Consider the following 6,122-nt stretch of genomic DNA (forward strand, 5'->3'; position numbering starts at 1 on the left):
CTGTGGGACATGTTTCAGGACCAGCGTCCGCCGGCGTTCCGGCTGGAATCTCTCTCCGTCTCCAACTTCAATCTCTCCGCCGTCAACGACGCCAGCTGGGAGGCCGACATAATTGCGCTGAACCCCAATATACAGCGGCCGACGATTCTCGTTCAGAAAGTTGACTGTTACATCTACAACGGGATCAATCTCCTTTCGGAGGCGGAGGCGGTGGGGGTTCCTTCCGAAATTCTTCGGTTGGGAGGAGGGAAGCACGATGTGATCCATGTGCAGTTCCCCAGAAGGGCCTCGCCGGCTGATAAGCCGGAGCTGCAGGCAGGGAGCACGCAGGAGATGGCCCAGCGTCAGAAGAGCGGCGGCACGCTGATTGTGGATTTGAGAATCGACGTGGCCGGTGCGTTTAAGTCGGGATGGATGGCAATGTCCTTTGATGTCACCGTAGTGTGTTTAAATTTGGAAATGGGGGTTGGGCCTGGAACAGGAAATGGGTCACTCTCTGGTGGGGGTTCCAGATCCTGTGCCGTTATAATTTAAATGGACTTCCCTGCCTTCATGTTTCCATTATTTTATTTTTTCCGCCTTCACATGGTGTGTGGTGTGTAGACCCGACAAAGTGGATTGGGTAGGTTTATCCGTGTGGATAAGATGGATTATCAGGTGAAAAAATTATAATCCATATTCGACTCGTTTAAGTGGCGAATTAGACGGTTTCAGGTCGAATAATTCATGGCGGATGGACGGATAATCCGTCATTCTCAAATATAATTTTATTAATAATTTATTTTTTATCATATTAATTTAAGTTGTATACGATAGCTTATATTAACTTTTTTAGTAATCATATCAATCATTCAATCATTTATACTAATTAACAACTTTTGATTCATGCAAGTAAAACTATAAGTAATAAAATATAATAAATTAATCCCAATCCAACTCAAAATAGAAACTCAAACCGTGTGACTCGTGTGAATCTAAAATCTAAATATTATAACTGTTCTTAAAGTATGTGAATTTCTTTAAATACAATTATTTTCAAATCATGTGAATCTCTCAAATTAAAACTATCAACAAACTAAAAAAAAAAATCTCAATCCATCATTCAAATAACTTCAAAATCATTTGAATGCTTTAAATTAATTGAAATGCTTTCATTTGTGACATCAAAGCTTTCATCTTCTACTCCTCGTGTGCCTATTATGAAAGAATTTAAAATATAATTTAAGTTATAAATAGAATAACATAAATTGAACTTATTAATTAGCATCTCAAAAGTTACAAGTTATTAATCTGGAAAAAAATATTTACAAATAATTTATTCAACACTGCAAGTTAAAATAACAAATAAATAATAATTTATTAACGGCATAATTTTCAAAGATAAATAAAAGCACTATCTGCGCAGCTTGTGCTAGTGTAGTAATATTCAAATAAAGTCAAACAGAGCAAGATGATACACTAAATGAGGTATGACCTACTCTTTAAACTTAATCAATATCTTTAGCAAGTTCTTCCTCATCTACAAAACTGCATTCAAAATTCAAAAGATAAATAAATAAATATTGCATAATACATAGTAATTATAATAACATAGAAATATAATTAAATAAGCATACCTCCTCGACTATACAACCAATCACGAGTTAAAATGATAGTTTCAGTATTATCAGGCGTAAGAGAACTACATGACATATTTATCACTTTTCCTCCAATATTAATTGCTGATTTCGATGCAATAGTTGATATTGGAATTGATAAGGTATCTCTTGCCATTTGAGAAAGAATTGGATACTCATATTCATAACTCCTCTAAAAGTTCAAAATATCCAATTCTTTATCCAATCTACCATTCGCTCTCTAAAAAATATTTCTAGTTCTGACATTGTAGTTTCTTCATCTTCCTTAGCAAAAGTTTTGAAACCCTAAAAACAAGTAAATAACAATAGAAATATAAAGATTTTATAGATGTATAATAAAAGTAAAATAAAAGTTGTACTTAAAAAAACATCTTACTTTTAGTGTCACATCAACTGATGTTGTAATATGTGTCATATATATGTGTCATATGACCATGATCATGAATAGTAGTTGCTTCAAAGGAAGACATTTTCTTAGAAGTCGAAGGGGAGTGGTGCTTCACATACTCATCAAAAGAGAATGCATCTCACGTTGGATGTCGTTTACTCGATTTTTCCAAGACATTGGTTGCACTTCTTTTAAACAAAAATATACAAATCGTATCTTGAAATAAGGATCCAGAATAATAGCCATTGTCAAAATTTACTATTATTTGACCAGTATTTGTCAAATTTCCCTTGCATTTGACTAGTCACATTCCTTAAAAAGACATCATTACCCAATGCCGTATTAAGTAAAGTTACTTGTACCTTCCATACTCCTTGAAAGTACAAATTTGCAGTTGGATAAGATGTCCAAGAAAAAATATTCGTAAAGTCATAAAAAACCTTCAAAAAACAAGCAATTTTCTCAATTTCCTTCCATTTTATCATCATTTGGGCAAAACTTGAAATTCTTCTCACTAAACTTGAATTGACAAATAGCATCTCTATAGTACAAAACACTTTCAAGCATCATATAAGTAGAATTCCACCTAATAGGACAATCTTGGTGAAATCCTCTCACACGTGACACTCTCACCTTTTCACAACATTCCTGAAATCTAAACTTCCGATGTTGTGAATCACATATTTGACATAATCTCTTATTTTGTCCACAGTCAAATGAGATAATTTTAGTTCATCTTGAACAATGAGATTTAATATGTGAGTGCAACAACGAACATGAAAAAACTTTCCTTCCCTTACCAAAGCATTTTTCAAGTTCAGATTAGACTTCAAAAACTCTACAAAACAGTCATTGGATGTAGCATTGTCTAATGTTAAGGAAAATAGTTTCTTGTTTATACCCTAATTCACCAATAAGTCTATGACTTTGTTACTGAGTGCTAGGCCAGTGTGTGGAGGAGACATGTTTGAAAAACTTAACGCTTTCTTCTGAAACTTCCAATTTTTTATTCAAAAAATGTGCAATTAAATATAATTAACCATCAGTATTTAATGAAGTCCATAAGTCCGAAGTAAGAGAAATTCTACAAGAATTATTTAATAGAAGTTCATGAATGTGCTCTTTTTTCTTGAAAAAAATCCTCATAACATATGCTTTTGTAGTATTTCTCGTCACAAATTTTGTCTCTGGATTTAATTCTAAGCCCATTCATGAATTCCTTTATACTTAACAAAAGAAAAGGGCAAATTGTGTCTCATAATTGCCATTGCCAACTTCCTACGTTGTATAGCTTAATCAAGTTTTTGTGTATGCAAAGACAACTTTCCATCTTCTTTATTCATTAGCATTTGTTTCAGATCATTGTTTTTCTTTCTTATGCATTTTTTTATATGACAATATAAGTTTGATGTCCTAGAGTTCTTACTATGGTAGAGATATTTCTTAGGACAATACTTACATTGGACATATTGTTTATCTCCACTTTCAATCAACTCAAAATATGTCCAAATATTAGATGTTTTTTTCCCAACTCTTTTTACCCGTGGAGTTGTTTCTTTTGTGAGCTCTATGTTTGATGAATATAGCAACTGAACTTCACTCATTTCATCATTTTGATCAATTAAATTCGCTATTGACCGAGATATTTTTTTTTCCAAATCCTTGTAATGCACTACAAAAAATTAAGAAATGGGATTAAATATTTTCATTTTATATTTATATTTAACATAATGAGTCAAATGACCATAATATTTATATTAAAATTTGACTGCACAAAAAAAATAAGAAAAAACTTGCATCAAATTTACAAGCTAGAAACAACTAACTAAAGTTGTTTTTTTCTTAAAAAAAAATGTAATTGATTGTGTGAATGATGGATGTAAATAATTTCATAAATGGGTGTTTGCCACAAGAACTAATAAATCTCATCATTTCATGTAAATTTTTCCCAAAAAAATGGGGGATTGAGGTATTCAAATTGCATTTTTAACACAATGCAAAGCTCAGTAAATTTCATTTATAAAAAAAAAAAACTCTTAAGGCCCTATTTGAATTAAGAACTTTATTTGAGATAAAGAAAAAAAATGTATTTTCCATTATATTTTTTCTCAAGATCAAATAATATTAGAAATAAAAATTTACTTATATCATTAACCATTTAACCTGCAACTAATGCAATGAAAACCAAAAGCTCAAAATAGGTGTAGATTTCCATTATCTATATTTAAAAAAAAAAAAAAATTCAGAAAGAGTAAAAGAAAAGAGATACAATAGAACGCAAACCAAAAATTGACTAATTGGACTTTGAAGTCATTGGATGAGGTCGCTGGCCGCGAGGAAATCATGACTGGCAAGAGACGAGGACAACTGGTGAGGCCGCAAGCCGCAAGGGAAGACAGAAGACTGGGTGAGCCAGCGAGGCTGCGAGGGAATTGTGGGATCGTGGCCGTTGGTGGCAGTCGGCGACGGCAGTGGCCGTGGGTCGTGGGATGTGGCTGCGCAGAAGCATTGAAGCAGATAGTTTGAACTTTGCAAATTAAAACAATGAAAATTATGAAGGTGAAACCTAAGATTTGAGAATTGAGAGGGGCTACTTCCTGAATCCTGCTTGTGGCTGTGTGGGCTACTGGCCATAAGCTGTGAAAACTTGGCACAAATAATGGGCCGCGTGGGCACCGTCGGTGCACAAGGCTTTCCATACTTGGGCAGTGGGGTGTGGGCACTTCACTTGGGTTAGGTTAATTAGTAATGGGTTTTTAAGTGGTTTGGCGGAAATCCGCCGAATAAAACAAACCCCACTTGCTAAGGAGGCGGATATGAAAATTGAAAACCATATTCGACTCATTTAATAAGCGATTGATTATGAGTCGATTAAAACGGGTCGGATGCGGATCGGATTAATAGATTTTTATCTATTTTTCCAGGTTTAGTGGTGTGGTGGTGTTTTTAGGTTATGTTTGGCGGGCAAAAAGGAAAAAAATATTGGACATCATTATTCCATCTGATCCTTGGATAAGGAAAGGAAAATGAGAGATTTATTTCTTAAAATTTTTTGGCAAAGATATTAAGGACAGAGTGTTGAAAACGATTCGAGTATTATACTATTTATATAGCACACACACACATATATATATATATATATATATATATATGTTGGATTTACTATAATCCCAAGAGGGGGGGGGGTGAATTGGTATTTTAAAATTTTTCTCTCCTAGGTTAGATATCCAGCACCAGTATTACACAACCCTGGGGTCAATCTGAAGCAAATAATAAAATGAATCAATTAATGCATCTGAAATTAAATTGCGTAAATAAATTACTCAAGCATGCACAGTAAATCAAGTAGGACACCAGATATGTTATAGAGGGTCGGGAAATTTGCTTATGTCCCCCGCCTTGGCTCACAAGCACAATGATTTCACTACAGCTCACTTAACAAGTGAAGCGGCACCTAATACAAGCAAGTCAATTAACGGGGCTGACCTCAACCTATACAATCATTCCGGGGTAGATTATCACCCCTTCAAGCCACGCCTGGAATACAACAGATTCATAATACAATTTGTGTACAAAATATATGTTTCTCAAGCAAGCAGATTTGTACCAATATAATCAACACACTACAGTATGATAGGATATGATAAGCTCAATGTTGTCTTAATATCTACTCTCAAATGTAATGCTAATATACCAATCAGAATGTGAAAGTATATGTGTTAGGATCTTTGTGTCAAAATAATAATATCAAACACAAGATGTAGCAACAAAGATCTTTAGTACTCAAGCAAATATCTCAAAAATATTTTTCTCAAAAGTAAGCACAAGAGATATTTGAAATCAGTTTGCAAAAATTATTTCACAAACAAAATATAATATAAGCTCTTGAGTATAGTAATGATGATGCAAAACTCACAAGCTCTAAAGAGTTTTCCTAAGGAAGACTTATTGACAAAGTCTCTAAGAAAAACTCTAAGCTTACTCTCAAATAAAAGTAAATCTCAATCAAATAGAACAGATAAGAGTGTAAGCCTTATACGATAATCACAAGAACACTCTTACTAAACAATTTTTGCAATGAGGATGAGTAAGATTAT

This window comes from Malania oleifera, chromosome 1 (genome assembly GCF_029873635.1).
Source record: "Malania oleifera isolate guangnan ecotype guangnan chromosome 1, ASM2987363v1, whole genome shotgun sequence".
Classification (NCBI taxonomy): domain Eukaryota; kingdom Viridiplantae; phylum Streptophyta; class Magnoliopsida; order Santalales; family Ximeniaceae; genus Malania; species Malania oleifera.